This window comes from Bufo bufo, chromosome 6, assembly GCF_905171765.1.
Source record: "Bufo bufo chromosome 6, aBufBuf1.1, whole genome shotgun sequence".
Taxonomy (NCBI): domain Eukaryota; kingdom Metazoa; phylum Chordata; class Amphibia; order Anura; family Bufonidae; genus Bufo; species Bufo bufo.
In genome coordinates, this window is record NC_053394.1 from 199,703,823 (window position 1) to 199,718,502 (window position 14,680).

Genomic DNA, 14,680 nt, shown 5'->3' on the forward strand with positions numbered 1-14,680 from the left:
CAAAGTCTCCCTTTCCGCTAACTTGTGACAAAAAGTTCAATCTTTCATGGACTCAATATGCCCCTCAGCGAATACCTTGGGGTGTCTACTTTCCGAAATGGGGTCAATTGTGGGGTGTGTTTACTGTTCTGGCATTTTAGGGGCCCTAAAGCGTGAGAAGAAGTCTGGAATATAAATGTCAAAAAAAAAAATTACGCATCTGCATTCCGTGAGGGGTATGGTGAGTTCATGTGAGATTACATTTTTTGTCACAAGTTAGTGGAATATGAGACTTTGCAAGAAAAAAAAAATAAATAAATAAATTTCTGCTAACTTGTGACAAAAAAATAACTAAAAATCTTCTATGAACTCACCATGCCCCTTAAAAGTGATCTTTTTATAGCGCCGCAGCGATTTTACGGTGTTTTTGCAGTGATCAGAAAAAAATAAAATTCTGTCACTGCGGTGGGGCGGACTGAACGCAAGTGTGCGCACAAGATCAGGCCTGAGAGCCTTACAGGGGGGTGATCAGGGAGTCTATATGGGGTGATCACCCCCCTGTAAGGCTCCATTCAGACGTCCGTATGTGTTTTGCGGATCCGATCCGTGGATCCGCAAAACACATACGGACGTCTGAATGGAGCCTTACAGGGGGGTGATCAATGACAGGGGGGTAATCAGGGGGGTGATCAGGGAGTCTAATATGGGGTGATCAGGAGTTAATAAGTGACAGGGGGGGGGGGGGGGGGGGTGTAGTGTAGTGGTGTTTGGTGCTACTTTACAGAGCTGCCTGTGTCCTCTGGTGGTCGATCCAAGCAAAAGGGACAACCAGAGGACCAGGTAGCAGGTATATTAGACGCTGGTAACAAAACAGCGTCTAATATACCTTTCAGGGGTTAAAAAAAAAAAATATATATATATATATATATATATATATATATATATATATATATATATATATATATATATATATATATAAAAAAAAAAATCGCATCTACAGCCTGATCGCTGCTGGCAGACTGTAGATCCGCTCGTTTACCTGCCGTTCCTGTGAACGCGCGCTCACAGGAATTATCGCGTCTCGCGAGATGACGCGCCGAGGAATGAATCGACCGCCTCCGGAACTCAATCCTGCGTTAGGCGGTCCGGAGGAGGTTAAGGTGAAATAAGGCTGTGTCCTGAAGGGGTTAACCACCTTAGCCCCTATAGCTTAAACAGCCTTAAAGACCAGGCCACTTTTTACACTTCTGACCTACCCTACTTTCACCGTTTATTGCTCGGTCATGCAACTTGCCACCCAAATGAATTTTACCTCCTTTTCTTCTCACTAATAGAGCTTTCATTTGGTGGTATTTCATTGCTGCTGACATTTTTACTTTTTTTGTTATTAATCGAAATTTTACGATTTTTTTGCAAAAAAAAATGTCATTTTTCACTTTCAGTTGTAAAATTTTGCAAAAAAAACGACATCCATATATAAATTTTGCTCTAAATTTATTGTTCTACATGTCTTTGATAAAAAAAAAATGTTTGGGTAAAAAAAAAATGGTTTGGGCAAAAGTTATAGCGTTTACAATCTATGGTGCAAAAATGTGAATTTCCGCTTTTTGAAGCAGCTCTGACTTTCTGAGCACCTGTCATGTTTCCTGAGGTTCTACAATGGCCAGACAGTACAAACACCCCACAAATGACCCCATTTCGGAAAGTAGACACCCTAAGGTATTCGCTGATGGGCATAGTGAGTTCATAGAACTTTTTATTTTTTGTCACAAGTTAGCGGAAAATGATTTTTTTTTTTTTCTTACAAAGTCTCATATTCCACTAACTTGTGACAAAAAATAAAAACTTCTATGAACTCACTATGCCCATCAGCGAATACCTTAGGGTGTCTTCTTTCCAAAATGGGGTCACTTGTGGGGTAGTTATACTGCCCTGGCATTCTAGGGGCCCAAATGTGTGGTAAGGAGTTTGAAATCAAATTCTGTAAAAAATGGCCGGTGAAATCCGAAAGGTGCGCTTTGGAATGTGGGCCCCCACCTAGGCTGCAAAAAAGTGTCACACATGTGGTATCGCCGTATTCAGGAGAAGTTGGGGAATGTGTTTTGGGGTGTCATTTTACATATACCCATGCTGGGTTAGATAAATATCTTGGTCAAATGCCAACTTTGTATAAAAAAAAAAAAAATGGGAAAAGTTGTCTTTTGCCAAGATATTTCTCTCACCCAGCATGGGTATATGTAAAATGACACCCCAAAACACATTCCCCAACTTCTCCTGAGTACGGAGATACCACATGTGTGACACTTTTTTGCAGCCTAGGTGGGCAAAGGGGCCCACATTCCAAAGAGCACCTTTCGGATTTCACCGGCCATTTTTTATAGAATTTGATTTCAAACTCCTGTGGGGTAGTTATACTGCCCTGGCATTTTCCAGGGGCCCTAATGTGTGGCAAGTAGGTAAATGACCTGTGAAATCCTAAAAGGTGCTCTTTGGAATGTGGGCCCCTTTGCCCACCTAGGCTGCAAAAAAGTGTCACACATGTGGTATTGCCGTATTCAGGAGAAGATGGGCAATGTGTTTTGGGGTGTCTTTTTACATATACTCATGCTGGGTGAGAGAAATATCTCGGCAAAAGACAACTTTTCCCATTTTTTTATACAAAGTTGGCATTTGAACAAGATATTTATCTCACCCAGCATGGGTATATGTAAAATGACACCCCAAAACACATTGCCCAACTTGTCATGAGTACGGCGATACCAGATGTGTGACACTTTTTTGCAGCCTAGATGCGCAAAGGGGCCCACATTCCTTTTATGAGGGCATTTTTAGACATTTGGATCCCAGACTTCTTCTTACGCTTTAGGGCCCCTAGAATGCCAGGGCAGTATAAATACCCCACATGTGACCCCATTTTGGAAAGAAGACACCCCAAGGTATTCAATGAGGGGCATGGCGAGTTCATAGAAATTTTTTTTTTTTGGCACAAGTTAGCGGAAATTGATTTTATTTATTTTTTTCTCACAAAGTCTCCCTTTCCGCTAACTTGGGACAAAAATTTCAATCTTTCATGGACTCAATATGCCCCTCACGGAATACCTGGGGGTGTCTTCTTTCCGAAATGGGGTCACATGTGTGGTATTTATACTGCCCTTGCATTCTAGGGGCCCTAAAGCGTGAGAAGAAGTCTGGAATATAAATGTCTAAAAATTTTTACACATTTGGATTCCGTGAGGGGTATGGTGAGTTCATGTGAGATTTTATTTTTTTACACAAGTTAGTGGAATATAAGACTTTGTAAGAAAAAAAAAAAAAAAATTCCGCTAACTTGGGCCAAAAAAATGTCTGAATGGAGCCTTACAGGGGGGTGATCAATGACAGGGGGGTGATCAGGGAGTCTATATGGGGTGATCACCCCCCTGTCATTGATCACCCCCTATAAGGCTCCATTCAGACGTCCGTATGTGTTTTGCGGATCCGATCCATCTATCAGTGGATCCGTAAAAATCATGCGGACGTCTGAATGGAGCATGACAGGGGGGGGTGATCAATGACAGGGGGGGGTGATCAATGACAGGGGGGGGTGATCAATGACAGGGGGGGGTGATCAATGACAGGGGGGGGTGATCAATGACAGGGGGGGGTGATCAATGACAGGGGGGGGTGATCAATGACAGGGGGGGGTGATCAATGACAGGGGGGGGTGATCAATGACAGGGGGGGGTGATCAATGACAGGGGGGGGTGATCAATGACAGGGGGGGGTGATCAATGACAGGGGGGGGTGATCAATGACAGGGGGGGGTGATCAATGACAGGGGGGGGTGATCAATGACAGGGGGGGGTGATCAATGACAGGGGGGGGTGATCAATGACAGGGGGGGGTGATCAATGACAGGGGGGGGTGATCAATGACAGGGGGGGGTGATCAATGACAGGGGGGGGTGATCAATGACAGGGGGGGGTGATCAATGACAGGGGGGGGTGATCAATGACAGGGGGGGGTGATCAATGACAGGGGGGGGTGATCAATGACAGGGGGGGGTGATCAATGACAGGGGGGGGTGATCAATGACAGGGGGGGGTGATCAATGACAGGGGGGGGTGATCAATGACAGGGGGGGGTGATCAATGACAGGGGGGGGTGATCAATGACAGGGGGGGGTGATCAATGACAGGGGGGGGTGATCAATGACAGGGGGGGGTGATCAATGACAGGGGGGGGTGATCAATGACAGGGGGGGGTGATCAATGACAGGGGGGGGTGATCAATGACAGGGGGGGGTGATCAATGACAGGGGGGGGTGATCAATGACAGGGGGGGGTGATCAATGACAGGGGGGGGTGATCAATGACAGGGGGGGGTGATCAATGACAGGGGGGGGTGATCAATGACAGGGGGGGGTGATCAATGACAGGGGGGGGTGATCAATGACAGGGGGGGGTGATCAATGACAGGGGGGGGTGATCAATGACAGGGGGGGGTGATCAATGACAGGGGGGGGTGATCAATGACAGGGGGGGGTGATCAATGACAGGGGGGGGTGATCAATGACAGGGGGGGGTGATCAATGACAGGGGGGGGTGATCAATGACAGGGGGGGGTGATCAATGACAGGGGGGGGTGATCAATGACAGGGGGGGGTGATCAATGACAGGGGGGGGTGATCAATGACAGGGGGGGGTGATCAATGACAGGGGGGGGTGATCAATGACAGGGGGGGGTGATCAATGACAGGGGGGGGTGATCAATGACAGGGGGGGGTGATCAATGACAGGGGGGGGTGATCAATGACAGGGGGGGGTGATCAATGACAGGGGGGGGTGATCAATGACAGGGGGGGTGATCAATGACAGGGGGGGGGGATCAATGACAGGGGGGGGTGATCAATGACAGGGGGGGGTGATCAATGACAGGGGGGGTGATCAATGACAGGGGGGGGTGATCAATGACAGGGGGGGGGGATCAATGACAGGGGGGGGTGATCAATGACAGGGGGGGGTGATCAATGACAGGGGGGGGTGATCAATGACAGGGGGGGGTGATCAATGACAGGGGGGGGTGATCAATGACAGGGGGGGGTGATCAATGACAGGGGGGGGTGATCAATGACAGGGGGGGGTGATCAATGACAGGGGGGGGTGATCAATGACAGGGGGGGGTGATCAATGACAGGGGGGGGTGATCAATGACAGGGGGGGGTGATCAATGACAGGGGGGGGTGATCAATGACAGGGGGGGGTGATCAATGACAGGGGGGGGTGATCAATGACAGGGGGGGGTGATCAATGACAGGGGGGGGTGATCAATGACAGGGGGGGGTGATCAATGACAGGGGGGGGTGATCAATGACAGGGGGGGGTGATCAATGACAGGGGGGGGTGATCAATGACAGGGGGGGGTGATCAATGACAGGGGGGGGTGATCAATGACAGGGGGGGGTGATCAATGACAGGGGGGGGTGATCAATGACAGGGGGGGGTGATCAATGACAGGGGGGGGTGATCAATGACAGGGGGGGGTGATCAATGACAGGGGGGGGTGATCAATGACAGGGGGGGGTGATCAATGACAGGGGGGGGTGATCAATGACAGGGGGGGGTGATCAATGACAGGGGGGGGTGATCAATGACAGGGGGGGGTGATCAATGACAGGGGGGGTGATCAATGACAGGGGGGGTGATCAGGGAGTCTATATGGGGTGATCAGGGGCTAATAAGGGGTTAATAAGTGACAGGGGGGGTGTAGTGTAGTGTGGTGTGGTGCTACATATTGCTGAGCTATCTGTGTCCTCTGGTGGTCGATCCAAACAAAAGGGACCACCAGAGGACCAGGTAGCAGATATATTAGACGCTGTTATCAAAACAGCGTCTAATATACCTGTTAGGGGTTAAAAAAAATCACATCTCCAGCCTGCCAGCGAACGATCGCCGCTGGCAGGCTGGAGATCCACTCGCTTACCTTCCAATCCTGTGAACGCGCGCGCCTGTGTGCACGCGTTCACTGGAAATCTCGCGTCTCGTGAGAGGACGCGCCGGCGCGTCCAGGAGGAATGAATCAACCACCTCCAGGACGCGTCGCTGCGTTCGGCGGCCCGGAGTTGGTTAAAGGAAAATGGAGATCAAATTTTGAAATTTCACTTTTTTGGCAGATTTTCCATTTTAATCCAATTTTTTCTTTAACACATCGATGGTTAACAGCCAAACAAAACTCAATATTTATTACCCAGATTCTGCAGTTTACAGAAACACCCCACATGTGGTCATAAACTGCTGTATGGGCACACGGCAGAGCGCAGAAGAAAATGAGCGCCATATGGTTTTTAGATGCCATGTCCCATTTGAAGCCCCCCTGATGCACCCTTAGACCCCTTTCACACGGGCGAGTATTCCGCGCGGATGCGATGCGCGAATTGAACGCATTGCACCCGCACTGAATCCCGACCCATTCATTTCTATGGGGCTGTTCACATGAGCCGGGATTTTCACGCATCACTTGTGCGTTGCGTGAAAATCGCAGCATGCCCTATTTTGTGCGTTTTTCACGTAACGCAGGCAAGTGCGGATGCGGTGCGATTTTCACGCATGGTTGCTAGTAGACGATCAGGATGGAGACCCGATCATTATTATTTTCCCTTATAACATGGTTATAAGGGAAAATAGCATTCTGAATACAGAATGTATAGTAAAATAGCGCTGGAGGGGTTAAATTTTTTTTTAAACTAATTTAACTCACCTTAATCCACTTGATCGCACAGTCGGCATCGCTCCTGTCTTCTTTCTTTGCTGTGTGCAGGAAAAGGACCTGTGGTGACGTCACTCCGGTCATCACATGATCCATCACATGATCTTTTACCATGGTGATGGATCATGTGATGGACCATGTGATGACCAGAGTGACGATCAAGTGGATTAAGGCGAGTTAAATTATTTTTTTTTAACCCCTCCAGCGCTATTTTACTATGCATTCTGTATTCAGAATGCTATTATTTCCCTTATATCCATGTTATAAGGGAAAATAATACAGTCTACAGAACACCGATCCCAAGAACGAACTTCTGTGAAGAAGTTCGGGTTTGGGTACCAAACATGCGCGATTTTTCTGACGCTCATGCAAAATGCATTACAATGTTTTGCACTCGCGCGGAAAAATCGTGCATGTTCCCGCAACGTACCAGCACCCGTCTGTAAGAGGCCTTACAGTAGAAACTCCCAAGAAGTGACCCCATTTTGGAAACTAGGGGATAAGGTGACAGTTTTATTGGTACTATTTTTGGGTACATATGATTTTTTGATAATTCATTATAACACTTTATGGGGCAAGGTGACCAAAAAATTGTTTTAGCACAGTTTTTATTTATTTTCACACCGTTCACATGAGGGGTTCGGTCAAGTGACATTTCTATAGAGCAGATCGTTACGGACGTGGCGATACCTAATATGTATACTTTTTCTTATTTATTTCACTTTAACATAATAGCATTTTTTAAACCCAAAAAATTTATGTTTTAGTGTCTCCATGTTCTGAAAGATATTTTTTTTTAGTTGTTTTTGCGATTTTCTTATGTAGGGGGCTCATTTTTTGCAGGATGAGGTGACGGTTTTATTGGTACCATTTTGTGGGACATATGCCCTTTTGATTACTTGGTGTTGCACTTTTTGTGAAGTAAGGTGACAAAAATGGCTTTTTTTGACAGTTTTTATTTTATATGGTGTTTATCGGACTGGGTCGATCATGCGATATATTTATAGAGCCGACCGTCAGGGACGCGGCAATACCAAATATGTCTATTTTTTTTTTTTTCTATTTTTTACTTTTTTTTTTTTTTTTTTTTTTTTTTTTTTTACAACTTGCATTTCCCCATAAGGTCATACAAGATCTCTGGGGGTCATTTACTTCACTTTTTTTTCACTGTTGATTTCTCCTGTAACTGGGGCTGACATAGTAGCCCCAGTTACAGGAGAAATGCACCCCCAGAGAGGCTGTACAGCACAATACAGCGCTGTACAGTCTCAGTGCAGGGCTGATCGAGGTCTCTGAAAGACCTCACAGCTCCTGCACTCACACGGCTCCGGCGGTCACATGACTGCCGGGCCGGAACAGGAAGCGCACAGCGTTTCCTGCTCTGTATACAAAGCGCTTGGTGAGCGCTGTGTATACAGCGATCTAGAAGACAGGGACACCTGGGCACTGTCCCTGCCTTCTCTAAGGGTTGCCCTGCTGTCACTGACAGCGGGCAACCCGATCAGCAGCTGCGATCTCTGAATGGACGTTTTAAAACGTCTAGAGATAGAGAACCACCTCCCGGATGGTTATATTCAATGGGCGGACGGGAGGTGGTTAACTACGGAACACCCGTTACATTCATTCAAATTGGGGACCTCCTTTGAGTGAGTGTGTAAAGTGCGCAGTTAGGTGATCATATATTATCAGATATACGCTAACTTTTTGATGAATATCTGGCACAGACTGTGGCACAAAGGTTAATTGTGCTGCAATCTGCAACTTTTCCCTGCTCACGCCAGGTCAAAAAAGGGGACATTGAGTGGGCAGGGAGCGGGTCGGCAGGTATGTCTCATTTATCATTTTCTACGCCTGAATAGAAAATGTTGTAAATCTACATTTTGACAGGCAGTAGATAGGCTACATAACTTAGGCGCAGACACCGCCAGCGCAAAGGGGTATTAAGAGAGTCATCTAAAATGCTGGTCTTAATAAGTAGCCCATACTTACCCACGCTCAGGCCACATAAAGACTCAATTATGCAGCTACTCTGCCAATAGCTTACAAATGAAAATTTAAAGAAGGCACCTTTAATGCTGAATAGATGAGTATTTCCTTCTCTCTACCACCACGTGATCTGAACAATGAACAGCCTGATTACAGTGACTAGGAGCGTGTCCGACTGGCTTAATATAGTACATTATAATGCCCACCCACAGACTGCACTTCTGCTCCCATGTAAGGAATCATTCTCTCACTGCCCAGTTACCTCCTCCTTTTACCAACCGAGCTTCGTCCTACCGGCCGTCCGGTGTTCCGTTAAATCATGGTACCTGTTAAAAATCTGGAACCCTCGTCACTTCCGCTACGTATATCGTCACTTCCGCTCCTGACGTACAGCTTGAAAAGGAGGTGTGATCGTTAAAGTCGGCACCAGATTGGCTGAAAAGACAGCGTGTTGGCGCCTGCGCACAACCAACCTGGGTACCATAATTTTACTTTCAGCGCCTGTGAACGCGCGCGGAGGGAGGATCGTCGGCACCAGATTGGCTAAAAAGAAGGCGTGTTGGCGCCTGCGGACAAGCAACCTGGGTGCCATAATTTTACATTTAGCGCCTGTGAACGCGCGGAGGGAGTGACGCACGCATCGACGCATGGACTGTAATTTTACATTCAGCGCCTGTGAACGGGCAGAGGGAGTGAGCGCACAGGGAGGGGAGGGGAGGAACAAACAAACAAACAAACCTGGCTACCGTAATTTTACTTTCAGCGTTTGTGAACGCGCGCGGAGGGAGGGTACCGTTGATTTACGGGTCACCGCGTATGCGCGAACCAGATTGCATTTTGAACACTTGCATGCAATCTGGTTTGCGCATGCGCGGTGGCCCATAAATCGACAGTACCCTCCGCGCGCGTTCACAGGCGCTGAAAGTAAAATTACAGTGCCCAGGTTGGTTGTTCCTCCCCTCCCTCTCGGCGTTCACAGGCACTGAATGTAAAATTACGGTCCCTGCGTGCGTCACTCTCTCCCTCTGCGCGTTTACAGGCGCTGAAAGTAAAATTATGGTACCCAGGTTGGTTGTGCGCAGGCACCAACACACCTTCTTTTCAGCCAATCTGGTGTCGACTTCAACGATTAAACCTCTTTTTCAAGCGGTACGTCATAGCGGAAGTGACGAGATACGTAGCGGACGTGACAAGGGTACCAGATTTTAACAGGTACCATAATTTTACGGAACACCGGCACCGCTCTACTTCCTTGTTTCTATCCAGTAGCTTACACTAGCCTCAACTTCCGTCCGTGACGTCACACGTATACTCCACTTGTGTCTAAACTCCTTGGACCTTGTGATGTCACATGCTCACGTCACATGGATTTGAAGCAACGGCGGGATGTTCCGTTAGATTTCCCTACCCTCGTCACTGGCACCGGACATGAGGTGCGCCGCGCAGGCGCACAACGACGGGGTAGGGAAATTTCACAGCAGAGTTAGCTGGACACCGGGAGCCTCACCAGCGGTTAGGGTAGGAAAAAATTGGGCCAGTGCTTTTTCCCTACCCTAACCGCTGGTGAGGCTCCCAGCGCATGCGCAGTGTCGGACAGTGTCCACCTGAGAGCATCCATCTGATCACTGCGGCTGCGCACTGGCCCGTAATTTTTCTCTACCCTAACCGCTGGTAAGGCTCCCGGCACATGCGCAGTGTCGGCCGGTGTTCAGCTTACTCTGCTGTGAAATTTCCCTACCCCTTCCTTGTGCGCCTGCGCGGCACACCTCCTCAGGTCATGTCCGGTGCGGCTGGAAGTGAAGAGGGTAGATAAATCTCACGGGGTAGGGAAATCTCACGGAACACGGGATGTAGTGGAAGTGTAATCCCGTGCGCCGTGGTAATAAGCATTGCTAATATAATATAAAAGTAATAATAACTAACCCTAATCACAGTATTTAGGGAGAGACGAATTGGTCACGTTGAAATTAAGGTTTTAATGTATGGTGTTTAGACACAGCCCTTATGGGTTAAGAGCACATTGGAGAAGTCACGTTCCGTTTTTAAATAGACCGTGTAAGGACCTTGTAATGTCACAGGGTCAGATGACATGCTAAAGTCAAATGGGTTTGAAGCAGGTTTCTGCTGGTGTGTGTGCAGAATCGGTTGGCGTCCTCTAATTTTAAGCATTTGCTGAATATTAGCAAGTGCTGCTTCTCCTCATTTGATGTCCTAACAAGGGATGAGCGAATCGACTTAGAATAAAACATCTGAAGTCGTTTCACATAATACTTTGTTTGAATACTGTACAGAGCAAGTGCTCCATACAGTATTAGAATGTATTGGCTACTATGAGCCGAATTTATTACATCGCCAAGTCTCATGAGACTTCGCATAATAACTTCATAAATCGATTTCTACTGTAAAAAAAAAACATTTACCGAAATGTTCAAACAAAGTATTATGCGAATCGACTTCAGATGAAACATTCAGATTCGCTCATTCCTAGTCCTAACAGTTAAAAGGGTTTTCAGAGATTTTTTTTTTTTTTTTTACTGATGAGGTCATTAGTATCTGATCGGTGAAGGTCTGACACCCGGAACCACCACTGATCATCTGTTTAACCACCTCAGCCCCCAGTGCTTAAACACCCTGAAAGACCAGGCCACTTTTTACACTTCTGACCTACACTACTTTCACCATTTATTGCTCGGTCATGCAACTTACCACCCAAATGAATTTTACCTCCTTTTCTTCTCACTAATAGAGCTTTCATTTGGTGGTATTTCATTGCTGCTGACATTTTTACTTTTTTTGTTATTAATCGAAATTTAACGATTTTTTTTGCAAAAAAATGACATTTTTCACTTTCAGTTGTAAAATTTTGCAAAAAAAACGAGATCCATATATAAATTTTGCTCTAAATTTATTGTTCTACATGTCTTTGATAAAAAAAAAATGTTTGGGTAAAAAAAAAAAATGGTTTGGTTAAAAGTTATAGCGTTTACAAACTATGGTACAAAAATGTGAATTTCCGCTTTTTGAAGCAGCTCTGACTTTCTGAGCACCTGTCATGTTTCCTGAGGTTCTACAATGCCCAGACAGTACAAACACCCCACAAATGACCCCATTTCGGAAAGTACACACCCTAAGGTATTCGCTGATGGGCATAGTGAGTTCATAGAACTTTTTATTTTTTGTCACAAGTTAGCGGAAAATGATGATTTTTTTTTTTATTATTTTTTTTCTTACAAAGTCTCATATTCCACTAACTTGTGACAAAAAATAAAAAGTTCTATGAACTCACTATGCCCATCAGCGAATACCTTGGGGTCTCTTCTTTCCAAAATGGGGTCACTTGTGGGGTAGTTATACTGCCCTGGCATTCTAGGGGCCCAAATGTGTGGTAAGGAGTTTGAAATCAAATTTTGTAAAAAATGACCTGTGAAATCCAAAAGGTGCTCTTTGGAATATGGGCCCCTTTGCCCACCTAGGCTGCAAAAAAGTGTCACACATCTGGTATCTCCGTACTCAGGAGAAGGTGGGGAATGTGTTTTGTGGTGTCATTTTATATATACCCATGCTGGGTGAGAGAAATATCTTGGCAAAAGACAACTTTTCCCATTTTTTTATACAAAGTTGACATTTGACCAAGATATTTATCTCACCCAGCATGGGTATATGTAAAAAGACACCCCAAAACACATTCCTCAACTTCTCCTGAATACAGAGATACCAGATGTGTGACATTTTTTTGCAGCCTAGGTGGGCAAAGGGGCCCATATTCCAAAGAGCACCTTTCAGATTTCACAGGTCATTTTTTACAGAATTTGATTTCAAACTCCTTACCACACATTTGGGCCCCTAGAATGCCAGGGCAGTATAACTACCCCACAAGTGACCCCATTTTGGAAAGAAGAGACCCCAAGGTATTCGCTGATGGGCATAGTGAGTTCATTGAAGTTTTTATTTTTTGTCACAAGTTAGTGGAATATGAGACTTTGTATGAAAAAAAAAAAAAAATATCATCATTTTCCACTAACTTGTGACAAAAAATAAAAAATTCTAGGAACTCGCCATGCCCCTCACGGAATACCTTGGGGTGTCTTCTTTCCAAAATGGGGTCACTTGTGGGGTAGTTATACTGCCCTGGCATTCTAGGGGCCCAAATGTGTGGTAAGGAGTTTGAAATCAAATTCTGTAAAAAATAACCTGTGAAATCCGAAAGGTGCTCTTTGGAATATGGGCCACTTTGCCCACCTAGGCTGCAAAAAAGTGTCACACATCTGGTATCTCCGTACTCAAGAGAAGGTGGGGAATGTGTTTTGGGGTGTCATTTTACATATACCCATGCTGGGTGAGAGAAATATCTTGGCAAAAGACAACTTTTCCCATTTTTTTTATACAAAGTTGGCATTTGACCAAGATATTTATCTCACCCAGCATGGGTATATGTAAAAAGACACCCCAAAACACATTCCTCAACTTCTCCTGAATACAGAGATACCAGATGTGTGACACTTTTTTGCAGCCTAGGTGGGCAAAGGGGCCCATATTCCAAAGAGCACCTTTCGGATTTCACAGGTCATTTTTTACAGAATTTGATTTCAAACTCCTTACCACACATTTGGGCCCCTAGAATGCCAGGGCAGTATAACTACCCCACAAGTGACCCCATTTTGGAAAGAAAACACCCCAAGGTATTCCGTGAGGGGCATGGCGAGTTCCTAGAATTTTTTATTTTTTGTCACAAGTTAGTGGAAAATTATTTTTTTTTTTTTGATTTTTTTTTTTTATACAAAGTCTCATATTCCACTAACTTGTGACAAAAAATAAAAACTTCCATGAACTCACTATGCCCATCAGCGAATACCTTGGGGTCTCTTCTTTCCAAAATGGGGTCACTTGTGGGGTAGTTATACTGCCCTGGCATTCTAGGGGCCCAAATGTGTGGTAAGGAGTTTGAAATCAAATTCTGTAAAAAATGACCTGTGAAATCCGAAAGGTGCTCTTTGGAATGTGGGCCCCTTTGCCCACCTAGGCTGCAAAAAAGTGTCACACATCTGGTATCTCTGTATTCAGGAGAAGTTGAGGAATGTGTTTTGGGGTGTCTTTTTACATATACCCATGCTGGGTGAGATAAATATCTTGGTCAAATGCCAACTTTGTATAAAAAAAATGGGAAAAGTTGTCTTTTGCCAAGATATTTCTCTCACCCAGCATGGGTATATGTAAAATGACACCCCAAAACACATTCCCCACCTTCTCCTGAGTACGGAGATACCAGATGTGTGACACTTTTTTGCAGCCTAGGTGGGCAAAGGGGCCCATATTCCAAAGAGCACCTTTCGGATTTCACAGGTCATTTTTTACAGAATTTGATTTCAAACTCCTTACCACACATTTGGGCCCCTAGAATGCCAGAGCAGTATAACTACCCCACAAGTGACCCCATTTTGGAAAGAAGAGACCCCAAGGTATTCGCTGATGGGCATAGTGAGTTCATGGAAGTTTTTATTTTTTGTCACAAGTTAGTGGAATATGAGACTTGTGACAAAAAATAAAAAATTCTAGGAACTTGCCATGCCCCTCACGGAATACCTTGGGGTGTCTTCTTTCCAAAATGGGGTCACTTGTGGGGTAGTTATACTGCCCTGGCATTTTCCAGGGGCCCTAATGTGTGGTAAGTAGGTAAATGACCTGTGAAATCCGAAAGGTGCTCTTTGGAATGTGGGCCCCTTTGCCCACCTAGGCTGCAAAAAAGTGTCACACATCTGGTATCTCCGTACTCAGGAGAAGGTGGGGAATGTGTTTTGTGGTGTCATTTTACATATACCCATGCTGGGTGAGAGAAATATCTTGGCAAAAGACAACTTTTCCCATTTTTTTATACAAAGTTGGCATTTGACCAAGATATTTATCTCACCCAGCATGGGTATATGTAAAAAGACACCCCAAAACACATTCCTCAACTTCTCCTGAATACAGAGAT

General features: G+C 45.6%; 1 protein-coding gene across 3 annotated transcripts in view; it reads right to left on the reverse strand.

Annotated features, from left to right (window-relative positions):
* The window catches only part of ERCC6 (ERCC excision repair 6, chromatin remodeling factor), a 293,153-nt gene extending 284,053 nt beyond the window's left edge, over nt 1-9,100 (reverse strand). For all 3 annotated transcript variants that reach the window (XM_040435004.1, XM_040435002.1, XM_040435003.1), the window contains exon 1: nt 8,972-9,100. The gene's annotated coding sequence lies outside the window, so the exon portion shown is untranslated. The remainder of the gene's footprint in view (nt 1-8,971) is intronic.
* Between the last annotated feature and the right edge of the window lie 5,580 nt (nt 9,101-14,680).